Genomic DNA, 19,094 nt, shown 5'->3' on the forward strand with positions numbered 1-19,094 from the left:
TGTCTGGCATCACAGCTCACAGCAACTTCAAACTCCTGGGCTCAAGCGATTTTCCTGCCTCAGCCTCCCAAGCAGCTGGGACTACAAGCACTCAGCTATTTTTTGTTTGCAGCCGTAGTTTGGCAGGCCCAGGCTGGATTTGAACCCGCCATCTCAGGTGTGTGTGCATGGCGCCTTAGCCACTTTATCTGTTTCTCAACTTAATCATCCATTTCCCCAAATGCTCCTTACAGTGACCTGATTTCCAAACTCTTACTGATGTCTCTCAGTAGTCATTTACCATCATGTTCAACATCCTTCCTGAAGCTGGCTACCTTTGGAACCCTGGTCTCTCCTTCAGGTATACCTCATGGTGCTCTAACCATAAAGTCCTATTTGCAATCCCTGAATGTATCATGATGTTTCAGATGTTTATGCTCTTAAATATAATATTCGCTCTTTCTCTAATTCCTACTTGTCTCTTAAATCTGGGCTTAAGAGTTACCTGGGCTGGGGCACCTTTCAAGGCAATCCCTCCGTCCCCTGTCTGATTGTCAGTGCTCTTTTCTTGGTATTTCCACTGTATTCTATGCATTGTTTTTTTTCTCTACATTCCAACATACAACATATGGTATGTAAGCAGTTTTGGTGCTCAGTGAATGTAGAATGAATTCATGACTGCTTCAGGTGGATTCATTTTAGGTGATTAGTTACATGTTTGGTGATCTTATTTTTGAGTGTCACATGGATGCAAAGTGCACGAATTAGAGTGAGAAGGCTGATGAATCCTGATCATATCCTATTTATCTGTCGCAAGTGTGCAAGTCCAATAGTCATTCATGTCAGATGCAGAAAAAGTGTTCCAACAGATATTTGCTGAATTAATGTCTCAATTTCCATACTTTTTTTTTTTTTTGAGACAAGAATCTCACTATGTCCCCCTCAGTGGGGTGCTGTGACGTCACAACTCAAAGCAACCTCAAACTCTTGGGCTCAAGCGATTCTGTTGCCTCAGCCTCCCAAGCAGTTGGGACTACAAGTGCCTGCCACGATGCCCAGCTATTTTTTTGTTGCAGTTGTTTAGCTGGTCTGGGCCAGGTTTGAACCCGCCACCCTCAGTGGCGGGCACCACCATAAACACTGCACTACCAGGGTGGCACCTGTGGCTCAGTGAGTAGGGTGCCGGCCCCATATACCAAGGGTGGCGGGTTCAAACCCAGTCCCAGCTAAACTGCAACCAAAAAAAAAAAATACATAGCCGGGCGTTGTGGCGGGTGCCTGTAGTCCCAGCTGCTGGGGAGGCTGAGGCAGGAGAATCGCTGAAGCCCAAGAGCTAGAGGTTGCTGTGAGTCCTGTGACATGGCACTCTGCTGAAGGCGGTAAAGTGAGACTCTGTCTCTACAAAAAAAAAAACAACTGCGCTACTGGCACCGAGCCTCAATTTCCCTACTTTCAAAGACTGAGGTATCTGTTTCCCTCTACCATGAATTAGCAAGAAAATGAAATATAAAGTTAAAAAACATGTGGGGCCAGCTCAATGCCTGTAGCTAAGTGAAAAGGGCACTAGCCACATAACACTGAGGCTGGGAGGTTCCAGCCTAGCCCGGGCCTGCTAAACAACAATGACAACTGCAACAAAAAAATAGCCAGGTGTTGTGTTGGGTACCTATACTCCCAGCTAATTGGCAAGCTGAGGCAGGAGAGTTACTTAATCCCAAAAGTTTGAGGTAGCTGTGAACTATGATGCCCTACTAAAGGCAGCATAGTGAGACTTTCCCAGAAAGGAAAATATATGAGGCAATGCCAGGTGGATTGTTTGAGCTCAGGAGTTTGAGACCAACCTGAGAAAGTGAGACACCATCTCTACTAAAAGTACAAAAACTAGCCATGTATACTGGCACACACCTGTAGTCCCAGCTACTCAGGAGGCTGAGGCAGGGCGGTGCCTGTGGCTCATTCGGTAGGGCGCCGACCCCATATACCGAGGGTGGCAGGTTCAAACCCGGCCCGGGCTGAACTGCAACCAAAAAATAGCCGGATGTTGTGGCGGGCACCTGTAGTCCCAGCTACTTGGCAGGCTGAGGCAAGAGAATCACTTAAGCCCAGGAGTTGGAGGTTGCTGTGAGCTGTGTGATGCCATGGCACTCTACCGAGGGCTATAAAGTGAGACTCTGTCTCTACAAAAAAAAAAAAGAGGCTGAGGCAAGAGGATTACTCAAACCCTGGAGTTTGTCCCTCCTGTGAGCTACGATGGTACAGCACTCTACCCAGGGCGACAGAGTGACATTCTGTCTCAAAAAAAAAAAATTGGAATTAAAAAATACTTGTTCAGGGCAGTGCCTGTGGCTCAAAGGAGTGGGGCACCGGCCCCATTTACTGGAGATGCTGGATTCAAACCAGCCCCGGCCAAAAACTGCAAAAAAAAAAAGTAAAGAAAAAATCAAGACTGGAAGAAAAAATATCCAATCTAGTGTGGCGCATGTGGCTCAGTAGGTAGGGCGCCAGTCCCATAGACCGAGGGTAGCGGGTTCAAACCTGGCCCTGGACAAACTGCAACAAAAAAATTGCCGGGGCAGTGCCTGTGGATCAGTGGAGTAGGGCACTGGCCCCATATGCCGGAAGTGGCGGGTTCAAACCCAGCCCTGGCCAAAAACTGCGAAAAAAAAAAATGCATAATATTAAAAAAAGAAAATTGGGCGGCGCCTGTGGTTCAGCAGGTAGGGCCCCGGCCCCATATGCCGAGGGTGGCGGGTTCAAACCCAGCCCTGGCCAAACTGCAACAAAAGAATAGCCAGGCGTTGTGGTGGGCGCCTGTAGTCCCAGCTACTTGGGAGGCTGAGTCAAGAGAATCGCCTAAGCCCAAGGATTTGGAGGTTGCCGTGAGCTGTGTGACGCCACAGCACTCTATCGAGGGCGATAAGGTGAGACTCTGTCTCTACAAAAAAAAAATTGCCAGGCGCCTGTGGTCCCAGCTACTTGGGAGGCTTAGGTAAGAGAATCGCCTAAGCCCATGAGTTGGAGGTTACTGAGCTGTGACAAAGGGAGAATCTGTCTCAAAAAAAAAAAAAAATCTTCAGGGCGGTGCCTGTGGCTCAAAGAGTAGGAGACCGGCCCCATTTACCGGAGTTGCTGGGTTCAAACCCAGCCCCGGCCAAAAACTGCAAAAGAAAAAAATCAAGGATGGAAGAAAAAATACCCAATCTAGGGCAGCGCCTGTGGGTCAGTGGGTAGAGCGCTGGCCCCATATACCAAGGGTGGCAGATTCAAACCCAACCCAGTCAAACTTAAACAAAAAATACCCAGGTGTTGTGGCAGGCCCCTGTAGTTCGAGCTACTCAGGAGGCTGAGGCAAGACAATTGCCTAAGTCCACAAGTTGGAGGTTGCTGTGAGCTGTGACGCCATGGCACTCTACCAAGGGCGATTAAGTAAGACTTTGTCTCTTAAAAAAAAAAAAAAAAAATTATCAACCTACGCAGTACTATTATGAAACTATTATGAAACAAAACTCACACTTTCATATGAACAATAGATCACAGCTGTGGCCCAGGATGGAGGGGGTGAATTGGAGGGAAAGGGAAAAGTAAGATCCAGGAAGGTGAAGGGTGGGATCACACCTATGGTGCATGTTGTAAGGGAACATGTCAGATGTATTTATACCAAGTATAGAATATAAATGTCTTAACACAATAAGTAAATGTGATGATATAATAAAAAGCAGTGCAATGTAAGCGTTCTTAATTGTATATGAAATCACATTGTACCCCATGAATGCATTAATGTATATATGATCTATGTGTTTATGATTTAATAAAAAAGATAAAGTAAAATAATAAAAAAAAATTGTTCCCCCAGGTATTTATTACTGTTTTCCGACTTCCCTTGGGACAAATCATTACAAGTCAGCCTCCACTAAAAGTGAGGCAATCAGGGCGGCGCCTGTGGCTCAGTGAGTAGGGCGCCGGCCCCATATGCCAAGGATAGCGGGTTCAAACCCAGCCCCGGCCAAACTGCAACAACAAAAAAAAATAGCCGGGCGGCACCTGTGGCTCAGTCGGTAAGGCGCCGGCCCCATATACTGAGGGTGGCGGGTTCAAACCCGGCCCTAGCCGAACTGCAACAAAAAAATAGCCGGGTGTTGTGGCGGGCGCCTGTAGTCCCAGCTACTCGGGAGGCTGAGGCAAGAGAATCTACTTAAGCCCAGGAGTTGGAGGTTGCTGTGAGCTGTGTGATGCCATGGCACTCTACCGAGGGCCATAAAGTGAAACTCTGTCTCTACAAAAAAAAAAAAAATAGCCAGGCGTTGTGGCGGGTGCCTTGTAGTCCCAGCTACTCTGGAGGCTGAGGCAAGAGAATCGCGTAAGCCCAAGAGTTAGAGTTTGCTGTGAGCCGTGTGACACCACGGCACTACCGAGGGCGGTACAGTGAGACTGTCTCTACAAAAAAAAAAAGGTGAGGCAATCAGCCTCTGACAAGAGGGAGCTTTACTTCTGGGGAGAATCTCACTGCCACTCCTATCCTCCTCCTCCTCTGGGAAACGGGACTGAAGGCATTATTTATTTATTTATTTTCTAGAGACAGAGTCTCACTTTATTGCCCTTGGTAGAGGGCCCTAGCATCACACACAAAAAAATGCCCCGCTATTTTTTTGTTGCAATTTGGCCAGGGCCGAGTTTGAACCCGCCACCCTAGGTATATGGGGCTGGCGCCCTACTTACTGAACCACAGGCGCCACCTATATAAACGTTTTGTTATAAACTGGATTTACTACTTCAATCCCAAGAGAATTTTCAGACAGAGCCTGGCCAGGGAGCTCCAGACCTCTAGTTAGCTACTAATTGGCCATTTAGGTAATAATTTCTTGGTCTATCCAATGCTCAGATCCCAAAAGATTTTATCTAATGAAGAAGGTATTTTGCTTCCTACTGGAATCCCAGGCTTATGTGAAGTTTAGTTAGTGCTTATCCAGTGCCTACTATTTTATTAGTCCTGAGGACCCTGAAATCTCATAATCCTTTTGCCCCGCAGAAATGGATTTCTTGGGCAGCACCTGTGGCTCAAAGGAGTAGGGCGGCAGCCCCATATGCCGGAGGTGGTGGGTTCAAACCCAACCCCAGGCAAAAAAAAAAAAAGGAAATGGATTTCTTTTTTGGGCGGGGCTGGGTTTGAACCCGCCACCTCTGGCATATGGGACCGGCGCCCTACTCCTTGAGCCACAGGAGCCGCCCAGAAATGGATTTCTTGGCTCAGCACCTGTATTTCATGCGGCTAAGGTACAAGCCACATACACCAGAGCTGGCAGGTTCGAATCCAGCCCGGTCTTGCCAAATAACACTGACCACCACAACCAAAAAATAGCCAGGAGTTGTGGAGGGCGCCTGTAGTCCCAGCTACTTGAGAGGCTGAGAAAAGAGAATTGCTTACGCCCAGGAGTTGGAGCTGGCTGTGAGCTGTGATGCTACAGCACTCTACTCAGGGCAACAGCTCAAGGCTCTGTCTCAAAAAAAATAAAAAAAAAAATTTTAATATTAGAGACAGAGTCTCACTTTGTTGCCCTTGGATGTAGGTGATTCTTTTGCCTCAGCCTCCCAAGTAACTGAGACTACAGATGCCTGCCACAACGCCTGGCTATCATTTTTGTTGTTGTTGTTGTAGTTTAGCTAGGACCAGGTTCAAACCTGCCACCTTCAGTATATGGAGCCAGCGCCCTACTCACTGAGCCACAGGTGCTACCCTCAGATATGGATTTAAGTATCTTTTCTCCATTTGGACAAGAACACGAGCAGGCCAAGCAGCTCCCTCACTTTGTCCATGACTAAAAGGGCAACATTATATAAACATTGTGTCAAAGGATTATGTGCTAGATTCCCTAAAAGAAAGAAATCAGGGAAACGGTAGTAGGTACTCTGTCTGGCCGTGACGGTGGCAAGAAGCCCCTGAAACAGCCCAAAGGACCAGTCAGGGAGATAGATTAGGAAGACAAGGCTTTCAAGCAGAAATATACAGTTTCAAACCCGGCCCAGGCCAAAAACTGCCAAAAAAGAAAGAAAGAAAGAAAAAGAAATATACAAACAACCAAAAAAAAGTGGAAGAAATTCAGGAGCTAAAAGTGATGACCTTGGGGAGGACCTGGCACTGGTGGAATTAAGAAAACTATTAATAAGCTGGGAGTGGGCTTGGCGCTGGGGAGAAGCTCAAGTGGCTAGGGCACAAGCCACATACACCAGAGCTGGTGGGTTGGAATCCAGCCTATTCCACCAAACAACAATGGCAACTGCACAAAAAATAGCCTGGCGTTGCGGCAGGCGCCTGTAGTCCCAGCTACTTGGGAGGCTGAGGCCAGAGAATGGCTTAAGCCCAAGAGTTTGAGGTGAGCTGTGACACCAGAGTACTCTACCCAGGGTGACAGCTTGAGACTCTGTCTAAAATAAATAAATAAAATGAGCTGGGAGTGGTGGCTCGCACCAATAATCCTAGGACTCTGGCAGGCTGAGGCCCAAAGATGGCTGGAACTCTGACTCTACTAAAAATAGAAAAATTAGGCTGGGGTGGCGCCTGTGGCTCAACGGAGTAGGGTGCCAGCCCCATATGCCAGACGTGGCGGTTTCAAACCCAGCCCTGGCCAAAAACTGCAAAAAACAAGAAAAAAAAAAAAAGAATGGACCTTGATCCTTGAAGATATAATGTAATACCCAGCAAAAGGACCCCTAAAGGCCCCTAACTGTCTCAGCCTAAGTCCCCGCATGTCTCAAACCCCCCCTTGAGTTAATTCTGAGAACAGGTTTCAGATCAAGGAAGTTCCCTGAGTTCTCAAAAACTAGACACAAATAAAACAATGGTGAAAGCTTATTCAAGCTTAGTTTTCCCAAGCTAAGTTTGTCCTACCACGCTGGTAGCCCCCCTGAGCCAACTCTGTAGCCCCGCCCCTGAGCTAACCGGCCACTTTCTGCTTCTGTGTTCGCCAGCTTGCTTGCCAACACAGCACAAAAATGATATAAAAATTAACCTGCTCTTGGGTGGCGCCTGTGGCTCAAGGAGTAGGGCGCCAGTCCCATATGCCGGAGGTGGCGGGTTCAAACCCAGCCCCGGCCAAAAACCACAAAAAAAAAAAAAATTAGCCTGCTCCTCATTTCAGGGCCGTTTGCCCTTTGGGGCAGTGACCTGCCTGCGCAGGTGTAATAAATCACCATCTGATTTATACCTGAAGTTAGGTCCCAGTCTTTCTTACAGGTGGTATGAGTACAACAGTAAGAAAAATTAGGCTCAGAGCCTGTGGCTCAAGTGGCTAAGGCACCAGCCACATTCACCTGAGCTGGCGGGTTTGAATCCAGCCCTGGCCCACCAAACAACAATGATGGCTGCAACCAAAAAATAGCCAGGCATTGTGGTGGGTGCCTGTAGTCCCAGCTACTCAGGAGGCTGAGGCAAGAGAATTGCGTTAGCCCAGGAGTTTGAGGTTGCTGTGAGCTGTGATGCCACAGCACTCTACCCAGGGTGACAGCTTGAGGCTCTGTCTCAAAAAAAAAAAAAAGAAAGAAAAAAATTAGGCTGGGCACCTGTAGTTCAGAGGCTAGGGTGCCAGCCACATAAACCAGAGGTGGCGGGTTAGAACCCAGCCTGGGCCTGCCAAAAGCAATGACAACAACAACCAAAAAATAGCTGAGTGTTGTGGCGCACACCTATAGTCCCAGCTACTTGGGAGAATGACACAAGAGAATTGTTTAAGATCAAGAGCTGGAGGTTGCTGTGAGTTATGATACCAGGGCACTCTACCCACTCTACCCAGGGTGACATAGTGAGACTCTGTCTCAAAAAAAAGAAAGATAAAGAAATAAAAAATAAATAAAATAGAAAAATTAGCAGAGCCAGGGATTTTCCCAGCTACTCAGAAGGCTAAGGCAGGAGCGAGCATCACTTGAACCCAAGAATTTGAGGTTGCTGTGAGCTAGTATGATGCCAGGGCACTCTAGTCTGGGGCAAAAAATAGCAGGAGATTCTGTGTCTCAAAAAGAAAAAGAAGCTCAGCGCCTGTGGCTCAAGTGGCTAAGGTGCCAGCCACATACACCTGAGCTAGCAGGTTCGAATCCAGCCCAGGCCCGCCAAACTACAATGGCAGCTGCAACCAAAAAATAGCCAGACGTTGTGGCAGGCACCTGTAGTCCCAGCTACTTGGGAGGCAAAGGCAGGACAATCGCTTGAGCCCAGGAGTTGGAGGTTGCTATGAGCTGTGATGCCAGAGCACTCTACCCAGGGCGACAGCTTGAGGCTTTGTCTCAAAAGACCAAAAAAAAAAAAAAAGAGAGAGAAAGAAAGAAAAAGAAAGGTCAGGCTCCATGGCTCACACCAGTAGTCCTACCACTCTAGCAGGCCCAGGCTCCTGGATAGCTTGAATTAATGAGTTTGAGACCAGCCCAAGGAAAAAGTGAGATCCAATCTCTACTAAAATAGAAAAACTGAGGCATGGGTGGCGCCTGTGGCTCAAGGAGTAGGGCGCCGGTCCCATATGCCGGAAGTGGCGGGTTCAAACCTACCCCTGGCCAAAAACCAAAAAAAAAAAAAAAAAAAAAGAAAAACTGAGGCAAGAGGATTACTTGAATCCAAGAATTGGAGGTTGCTGTGAGCTGTAATGCCACAGAACCCTAATGAGGGACACATACTGAGACTCTGTCTCCAAAAAAAACATGTATCACCCAGAATTAAACCAACTCATTTGTGGAAAAAAAAAGAAAAAAAAGTAAGAAGGGCGGCACATGTGGCTCAGTGGGTAGGGTGCTGGCCCCTTATACCTAGGGTGGTGGGTTCAAACCCAGCCCCCGCCAAACTGCAACAACAAAAAAATAGCCAGGCGTTGTGGCAGGTGCCTGTAGTCTCAGCTACTCCGGAGACTGAGGCAAGAGAATCGCCTAAGCCCAGGAGTTGGAGGTTGCCATGAACTGTGTGACACCACGGCACTCTACGGAGGGTGACACAGTGAGGCTCTGTCTCTAAAAAAAAAAAAAGATTATACTGTTTTATATTCCCATCAATGACATACAAGTAGATCTGCTTTTTCATATTGCCCCCAAAACTACTGGGGTATATCCTTTTTATGAATGTGATGGAGAAAGTGATTTATTTTTTTTTTTTTTTTTTGAGCCAGAGTCTCACTTTGCTGCCTTTGGTATAATGCCCTGGCATTATAGCTCACAGCAACCTCAAACTCTTGGGCTTAAGCAGTTCTCTTGCCTCAGCCTCCCAAGTAGCTGGGACTACAGGCACCCACCACAACACTTGGCTACTTTTTGGTTGCAGTTGTCATTGTTGTTTTAGCAGGCCTGGGCTGGACTCGAACCTGCCAGCTTCGGTGTATGTGGCTGATGCCCTACTTACTGAGCTATAGGTGCCAAGCCTCAAAGTGATTTATCTTTCTTTGATTATTAGTATGCTTGAATATCCTCTCATTTATTAATTAATTAATTAATTTTTTTTTCAGAGACAAAATCTCACTCTGTTGCCTAGATCAGAGTGCACTAGTGTCATCATAGCTCACTATAACCTCAATCGTCTGGGCTTAAGTGATCCTTGTACTCCAACGTCTGGAGTAGCTGGAGCTATAGGTGCACACCACCATGCCCAGCTAAATTTCTTTCATTTTATGTATATATACATATATATACATTTTTTTGAGACAATATCTCACTTTGTCACCCTGGGTAGATTGATGTGTCACAGCTCACAGCAACCTCATACTCTTGGGCTTAAGCAAGTCTCTTGCCACACAGCCTCCCAAGTATCTAGAACTACAGGCACCCGCCACAACGCCCGGCTATTTTTTGGTCGTAGTTATCATTGTTGTTTGGCAGGCTTGGGCTGGGTTTGAACCTACCAGCTCCAGTGAATGTGGGTGGTGCCCTAGCCACAGAGCCTGGTCATTTGTCTTTTTTTTTTTTTTTTTGTAGAGACAGAGTTTCACTTTATTGCCCTCGGTAGAGTGCTGTGGCCTCACACAGCTCAAGCAACCTCTAACTCCTGGGCTTCAGCAATTCTCTTGCCTCAGCCTCCCGAGTAGCTGGGACTACAGGCGCCCGCAACAACGCCTGGCTACTTTTTGGTTGCAGTTCAGCTGGGGCCGGGCTTGAACCCGCCACCCTCAGTAAATGGGGCCGGCGCCGGGCTTGAACCCGCCACCCTCAGTATATGGGGCCGGCGCCCTACCGAATGAGCCACAGGTGCCACCCTGGTCTTTGTCTTTTAATCTTGCTTGTGATGTCCTTCTGCCAAATTTTCAGTTTTAGTTAGTGAAAACTGTCAATACTTTCCTTTAGGCTTTCTAATTTCAGATGTCATATTCACCTATTTCTTTTTTAAGCACTTTGTTTATATTCAAACCTCAAGGTCTTGCCCTGTCTCCCAGGTAGAGTACGGTGGTGTCATCTGTCTCACCGTAGCCTCAAATTCTTGACATCTCAAACTCTTAAACATGATGACACCACTGCACTCTGATCTAGCCAACAGAGTGAGAATTTGTCTCTGAAAAAGAAAATAGGCTCTAGCCGGTGTTGTGGCGCGCGCCTGTAGTCCCAGCTGCTCTGGAGGCTGAGGCAAGAGAATCGCGTAAGCCCAAGAGTTAGAGGTTGCTGTGAGCTGTGTGACGCCACGGCACTCTACCCGAGGGCGGTACAGTGAGAGTCTGTCTCTACAAAAAAAAAAAAAAAGAAAAGAAAATAGGCTCAGTGCCTGTGGCTCTAGCAGCTAAGGTGCCAGGCACATACCCCTGAGCCGGCGGGTTCAAATCCAGCCTGGGCCCGCCAAACAACAAAGATGGCTGCAACCAAAAAATAGCCAGACGTTGTGGCAGGCGCCTGTAGTCCCAGCTACTTGGGAGGTGGAGGCAGAAGAATCACTTGAGCCCAGGAGTTGGAGGTTGCTGTGAGCTGTGATGCCAAAGCACTCTACTCAGGGAGACAGCTTGAGGCACTGTCTCAAAAAGAATAAAAAAGAAAAACTTTTTTGGCGGGGAGGGGAGGCTCAAATGATGCTCCTGCCTCAGCCTCCAGAATAGCTAGGACTACAAACTCAGCTAATTTTTCCAGTTTTAGTAGAGATGGGGATCTTGCTCTTGCTCAGGCTGGTCTACAACTCTGAGGTCAAGCAATCCTTGTGCCTTGGCATCTCAGAGTACTACCCTGTTTCCCCGAAAATAAGACAGCGTCTTCTTTTTTTTTTTTTTTTTTTTTTTTTTTTTTTAAATTTATTAATAGTTTATTTATCACTCATATTCATAGCTCAGGAACACGGGTCAGTGACAAACGTCTATGTTAATCAGCCCAAAAAAATTCTTTATATTCCAAAATTACTTTACGCTCTGAAAGACACCAGCCTTCCTCATCTCCTCAAAATATTTCACAGAATCATAATTTCTGTAGAAATCTGCATATGCCTTCTTTCTTGGTTCAGCCACAGCATACTTATAGAAAGCTGCAACCCCCAGGGATACAACAAATGCTCCAACAATGTGAATCCGCAGGCGCCTGGCCAAGAGGCCACGCATCTGAGGTTTGGCCAAAGCACTGGAAGCCATGGTAGTCACTGTTCTTGATGGGTATGCCAACCTGAACGCGTCCTTCCCGGCTGAGGGACGCACGACCTGCGATCTCAGACAGCGTCTTCTTTTAAGGTGTGCTCCCAAAGATGTGCTAGGTCTTATTTTCAGGGGACATCTTGTCTTTCTTGTAAGTAGGTCTTATTTTTGGAGGATGTCTTATTTTCGGGGAAACAGGGTAGGATTAGAGGCATGAGCCCTGCCATGAAATTTACTTTTTTTTTTTGAGACAGAGCCTCGAGCTGTCACCCTGAGTATAGTGCTGTGGCATCATAGCTCACAGCAACCTGCAAGTCCTGGGCTCAAGCGATTCTCCTGCCTTTGTCTCCCAAGTAGCTGGGACTACAGGCGCTCGCCATAATGCCCGTTTTTTTTTTTTTTGGTTGCAGCCGTCATTGTTGTTTGGCAGGCCAGGGCTGGATTCAAACCCACCAGCTCAGGTGTATGTGGCTGGCGCCTTAGCCACTTGAGCCACAGGCACCAAGCCCTGAAATTTACTCTTATGTCTACCACATGATAGGAGTCTTACATTTTTTTCCCTAAATGGTTAGTCAGTTATGCTCTCTTCTTATCAAACCACATGTAGTTCCTGGAATATACATCCTGCTTCATTCCTTCACAACTTGGCACATTTAAGTTCCTCTGTTCACACTTCTCTAGCTTCCTTTAACTCTCTGACCAATAGTTTATTCTTTGAAAAAACTCCTGGCGCATGGTAGATATCATTAAATGTCTGTCAATTGAATGAATAAATCATTCACTTCTACCCACTTTTGCCACAGAACAGCCTCTGTGGGTAACATATGCAATAATAGAAGGATGCAAAATTAGGAAGTGCAGCTTACAGGGGAAATCCGCACCACCGTATGACAGGCTGTCTGCTTCCTTCAGGGTTCTTCCCTTGCTTTGCCAACCCTGCCCATACCACTTCCTCGTCTTCCTCCTCTCTTTCCAGCCTTAGTCCAATGGTTGCAGTTGGCTGCAGCCTCCTTTCTACCACTTCACTATAGCACTGATCTTTGTGATTATGATTCTTGCTCCAATATGACTATAGCTTTTATGACAACAGCCATAGCTTTCTACATAACTGTGGGTTTGTGTACTTGTTTAAGTGTGCCTGTGTGTGAGAGAGAGAATGCAAGTGAGCAATCCAATACAAAATCATCTTCCATTCCAGAGTCCTGCTGTCTCTGTCAGGGCTGGAGTCCAGTTTTTAGCAGCTTTGTGGATGGAACGGGAGAGGGAAAGGAAAAGTTCTCCCGTACAGCCTAGCCAAATGCAGCCTACTCTGAACACAAATAATAATCATTACCACTCACTCTTTCTATATACCACTAGATAACTTACATTCATTGTTTCATTTAATCCCCAAACATATCAGAAAGGTAGGTACTAAAATCTTCACTTCACAATTGAGAACATTTGTTTTCACTTGGCTTCTGGGATTTAGCACTTACCTGATTTTTTCTTTTATTTCATTGGTTGTTCCTTTTCTGGATTCTTTTCCTGACTTCTAAAATGTTGCAGGGCCAGGCGCGGTGGCTCATGCCTGTAATCATAGCACCCAGCTGACTCTGGGTAGATTGCTTGAGCTCACGAGTTCAACACCAGCCTGACCAAGACTGAGACTCTGTCTCTAAATATAGCCCAGCACTGTGGCAGGCGCCTCTAGTCCTAGCTACTCAGGAGGCTGAGGCAAGAGGATTGCTTGAACGCAAGAGTTTGAGGTTGCTGTGAGCTATGATACTATGGCACTCTACTGAGGGTGACACAGTAAATTGAGACTTTATCTCAATAAATAAATAGAAAGATAGATAGGTAAAAATAAATAGATAAAATGTTGTAGAACCCTCCAAAACAGGGTTCCTGGTCCTCACTTCCTTCTCACTCACTGCCTAGGTAAGTTTGTCTAGTTTTAGGAACTTTGACATCATTTATAGAGCCTGCACCTCACCACTGGGCTCTGGACTCCTATATCCAACAAGCTACCTAGCTCCCCTCTCTTACGTCTTTTTTTTTTTTTTTTTTTGGTAGAGACAGAGTCTCACTTTACCGCCCTCGATAGAGTGCCATGACGTCACATGGCTCACAGCAACCTCCAACTCCTGGGCCCAGGTGATTCTCCTGCCTCAGCCTCCAGAGCAGCTGGGACTACAGGCGCCTGCCACAACGCCCAGCCATTTTTCTGTTGCCATTTGGCATGGGCCAGCGCCCTACTCACTGAGCCACAGGTGCCGCCCTTTTTTTTTTTTTTGAGACAGAATCCCACTATGTTACCCTGGATAGAGTACCATGGCGTCACAGCGCACAGCAACCTCCAACTCTTGGGCTTAAGCAATTCTCTTGCCTCAGCCTCCTAAGTAGCTGGGACTAGAGGCACCCGCCACAATGCCCAGCTATTTTTTTGGTTGTAGTTGTCATTGTTGTTTGGCAGGCCCGGGCTGGAATCAAACCTGCCAGCTCTGGTGTATGTTGCTGGCGCCCCTGCTGCTAAGCTACAGGCAGCGAGCCCCTCTCTTATGTCTTGTAGGCATTTCAAATTTAACTTGCTCAAATAGAATTCTTTTCTTTTCTTTTTTGTTTATAGTGCCACTTTATTGCCATTAGCTAGGACTGCCCAGGGATAGGGAAGAATATATTAGATCTACTGTGGTATCTGACAGGTACTGCCAAGATGGGGAGAGGACTCAGCTTTTGTTGGCACTGATCCTGGGAAGGGAGTAATATGGTGGCTGTGGAAATGTCCATGGAGAGCATCTCTCTCCTACCCCAAAACCACAGAAGCTTTTAATCCCCCCTTATATCCAACAGAGCAAAGTGGAGGCCAGGGTCTCTTAGCTACCAGGAGGTAAGTAAGAGGAAGGAGGCAGAGGGAGCCCCCAGCAGGACCAAACAGGAGAGACCAACCAAGGCTTGGACCCCGGAACAGAGCAGGAACCCAGAGTCATGTGCAGTCACAGGATGACATAGGGAGGACGGCTGTTGGTGATCTTTTCTAGGAGTTCTCCATTACTGGCTCTTCAGATGGCCTCTATAAGATCTTTCTCATATGGGAAGCCCCCATTCCCCAGCTTGGAGAACACCAGCTGTCCATTGATTTCAATCTCAAAGGCTCCTGTGCCCACAGGCGATCTTGCCGATCTCAATGCCAGGGTAATGCTCCTGCACCACACTCACCAGCTCCAGGTAGGTCGTCTTCGAAGCCACAGGGTTCACAGTACTCCACCACGATGCGAACCCTGCTTCCCAGCTCGACCTCCCCTGGAGGCGGCACTACAGACGAGTGCCCCAGCTCCCCACTCATGGCTGCCAAAAAGAATTACTTTCTAAAAAAAAATTCTTTTCTCCCTGTTAGTCACATATTGTTTTCCCGGTGTTCTCTCTCTGGTATAAGGCACCTACCATTTGCCCAATTGTTCAGGTCAGAATCCCAGGGGGTTATCCTTTATTCCCCTTTTCCTTCATTCCCTCATCTAATCATCTTGTCAGCAGTCTTCTCAAAATATATTCTGAATCTGACCACTTCTTGCCACCTTATCACTTCTACCCTAGCCTGAACCACTACTATCTCAAGTATGATCTACTCTTAGAGCTTCCTAACTACAGTCATGCTCTGCATAAGGATGTATTGGTTAATAACAAACCACATATACAACAGTGGTCCCATAAGATTATAATGGAGCTGTGGGTGGCACCTGTGGCTCAGTGGGTAGGGCACTGGCCCCATATACCAAGGGTGGTGGGTTCAAACCCAGCCCTGGCCAAACTGCAATAAAAAAATTGCCAGGCGTTGTGGCGGGCGCCTGTAGTCTCAGCTACTCGGGAAGGTGAGGCAAGAGAATCGCCTAAGCCCAGGAGTTGGAGGTTGTGGTGAGCTGTGTGATGTCACGGCATTCTATTGAGTGCGATAAAGTGAGACTCTGTCTCCACAAAAAAAAAAAAAAAAAAAAAGATTATAATGGAGCTGGGAGCCAAATGCTATTGCCTAGTGACATAGTAGCTGTCATAATGTCATAGTGAATGTGTTGCTCAAGTGTTTGTGATCGGGCTGGTGTAAACAAACCTACTGCACTGCTAATCAGATAAAAATATAGCACATACAATGATAGTATTTATCTGCAGTCCGCAACTCCCAGGTCACCACCTCTTCCAGGATGCACAGCAGGTGAGCGGTGGGAGAGTGACCAAAGTTCCATCTGTATTTACCTCCTCCCATTGCTGGCATCACTGCATGAGCTCTGCCTCCTGCCAGATCAGTGGGGACATTAGATTCTCATAGGAGTGTGAACTCTACTGTTACATACACATGGGAGGGTTCTAGGTTGCCCACTGCTTGTGAGAATCTAATACCTGATGATCTCAGGTAAAGCTGAGGCAGTGATGCTGGGGAGCAGCTGCAAATACAGATTACCAGTAGCAGAGAGGTTTAATGGCACAGAGACCATAATAAATTAATTGCTTGCAGACTCATATCAAAATCATCCCTCGAATGCCCGTCCCTGGAAAAAGCGTCTTCCATGAAACCAGTCCCTGGTACCAAAAACGTTGGGGACTACTGGAATATATAGTACATCATACTAGATAATGATAATAAACAGTTATGTTGGCCTGGCACAGTGGCTCATGCCTGTAATCTTAGCACTCTGGGAGGCCAAGGCAAGTGGCTTGCATGAGCACAAGAGGTGGAGACCAGCCTGAGCCAGAGTGAGACCTCCTCTCTAAAAAAAAAAAAAAGAAAAAGAAAAAAGCTGGGCATTGTGGCAGGAGCCTGTAGTCCCAGCTACTCAGGAGGCTAAGGCCAGAGAATTGCTTCAGCCCAAGAGTTTGAGATTGCTGTGAGCTTCAACGCCATGGCACCATACAAAGGGCAGCAAAAATTTATTTTCACTCTGAATCTCAGGCTGGAGTGCAGTGGTGAGATCATAGCTCACTGCAACCTCTAATTCCTGGATCAAGCAATCCTCCCACCTTGACCTCCTGAGTACCTAGGACTACTGCCACATCCCATTAATTTTTCTATTTTTGTTCAGAGGGCAATCATTTTTTCTTTTTCTTCTTCCACTGTTGCCTAGGGCCAGGCTTGAGCCCGCCACCCCTATATATGGGGCCGGCACCCTACTCCTTGAGACACAGGCGCTGCCCTTTGTCTTTTTTTTTTGAGACAGTCTCAAGGTGTCACCCTGGGTAGAGTGCCATAGCATCACAGCTCACAGCAAACTCAAACTCCTGGACTTAAATGATTCTCCTGCCTTAGCTTCCCAAGTAGGTGGGACTACAAGTGCCCACCACAATGTACGGCCATTCATTTTTGGTTGCAGTTGTCATTGTTGCTTAGCACATCTGTGCCAGGTTCAAACTAGCCACCCTAAGTGTACATGGCCAGCGTCCTGCTGACTGAGCTATGGGTGGGCCAAGAGGGGAATCTTTTTTTCTTTCTTTCTTTTCTTTTTTTTTTTTTATTGAGAGAGAGCCTCAAGCTGTCCCCCTGGGTAGAGTGCCATGGCATCATACCTCACAGCAACCTCAAACTCCTGGGCTTAAGGGATTCTCTTGCCTCAGCCTCCCAAGTAGCTGGGACCACAGGTACCCACCACAATGCCCAGCTATTTTCTGGTTGCAGTTGTCATTGTTGTTTGGCAGGCCCGGGCTGTATTCAAACCCACCAACTCTGGTGTATGTGATGTGACCAGCGCCCTGCCAACTGAGCTACGGGTGCCAAGAGGGGAATCTTTCTGTGTTGCCCAAGCTGGTCTTGAACTCCTGGCCTCAAGCAATCTTCCCATCTTGGCCTCCCAGAGTGCTGGGACTATAGGCAAAAGTTACAAGGCCTGGCTTTTATACCTTCATTTTAGAGTGTACTCCTTCTCCTCCTAAGGAAAACATTAACTGTGAAAGAGCCTCAGGCAGGTCCTTCATGAGGTATTCCAGAAGAATACATTTGCAACACAGGAGGCAGCAGATCCATCCCTAAAGACCTAGGGGTGGGACAAGATGTAGAACACAGTGATGTTGATGATCTTGACCCTGTGCACACCAAGATGATGTGTGTTTTTGTATCTTAGTTTTTAACAAGAAATCTAAAAAGTAAAAAAATAAAAAATTTTAAATAGGAAAAAGCAAATAGAATAGCAATACAAAGAAAAAGAATTTCTTGGGCAGCGCCTGTGGCTCAGTGGGTAGGACACCAGCCCCATATACTGAGGGTGGCAGGGTCAAACACGCCCCGGCCAAATTGCAACAAAAAAATAGCCAGGCATTGTGGGGGGCACATGTAGTCCTAGGTGCTTGGAAGGCTGAGGCAAGAGAATTCCCTAAGCCCAGGAGTTGGAGGTTGCTGTGAGCTGTGACACCACAGCACTCTAACAAGCGCAACAAAGTGAGACTCTCTCTCAAAAAAAAAAAACAAAAAAAAAAATTTGTCACAGGCTCAGCGCCTGTGGCTCAAGCAGCTAAGGCACCAGCCACATACATTTGAGCAGGTGACTTCGAATCCAGCCTGGGCCCACCAAACAACAATGACAACCGCAACCAAACAATGCCGCAACCAAAAAATAGCTGGCGTTGTGGCAGGCACCTGTAGTCCCAGCTACTTGGGAAGCTGAGGCAAGAGAATCTCTTGAGCCCAGGAGTTGGAGGTTGCTGTGAGCTGTGATACCACAGCACTCTACCCAGGGCGATTGCTTGAGGCTTTGTCTCAAAAAAATAATAATAATAAGCTAAGTGTTATAATAATAGAGTCAAAAAGGTTAAAAATATTATAATGATGTGGGAGCAGTGGCTAACACCTATAATCCTAGCACTCTGGGAGACAGAGGCAGGTCAATTACTTGAACTCAGGACCCTAGACCAGGCTGAACAAGAGCCAGACTGTCTCTACTAAAAACATAAAAAAAACTAGCCAGGTGTAGTGGTACATGCCAATAGTCCCAGCTACTTGAGAGGCTGAGGCAAGAGGATCGTTTCAGCCCAAGAATTTGAGGTTGCTGTGATCTAGGCAGACACCATGGCAGTCTAGCCTGCGTGAGAAAGTGAGACTCCGTCTCAAGTTAAAATAAACAATGAAATTTTTTTTGGTAGAGACAGAGTCTCAAATATCACCCTTGGTAGAGTGCCGTGGCGTCACACCTCACAGCAACCTCAACTCCTGGGCTTAGGCAATTCTCTCTTTTTTGTTTTTTTTGAGACAGAGCCTCAAGCTGTCACCCTGGGTAGAATGCTATGGCATCACAGCTCACAGCAACCTCCAACTCCTGGGCTCAAGCGATTCTCCTGCCTCAGCCTCCCAAGTAGGTGGGACTACAGGCGCCTGCCACAATGCCCAGCTATTCCTTGGTTGCAGCCATCATTGTTGTTTGGCGGGCCCAGGCTGGATTCGAACCCACCATCTAAGGTGTATGTAGCTGGTGCCTTAGCCGCCTGAGCCACAGGCGCCAAGCCCTGAGTTGTTTGTTTTTTGAGACAGTCTCATTTTATGGCCTTTGTTAGTGTGCTTTGGCATCATAGCTCACAGAAACCTTAAACTCTTGGGCTCAAGTG

General features: G+C 47.0%; 1 pseudogene; it reads right to left on the bottom strand.

The window, feature by feature from the left end:
- Window positions 1-14,512: 14,512 nt before the first annotated feature.
- Window positions 14,513-14,862, bottom strand: LOC128574594 (migration and invasion enhancer 1-like; annotated as a pseudogene).
- Between the last annotated feature and the right edge of the window lie 4,232 nt (window positions 14,863-19,094).

Source organism: Nycticebus coucang, chromosome 22 (genome assembly GCF_027406575.1).
Source record: "Nycticebus coucang isolate mNycCou1 chromosome 22, mNycCou1.pri, whole genome shotgun sequence".
NCBI classification, from domain to species: Eukaryota; Metazoa; Chordata; class Mammalia; order Primates; family Lorisidae; genus Nycticebus; species Nycticebus coucang.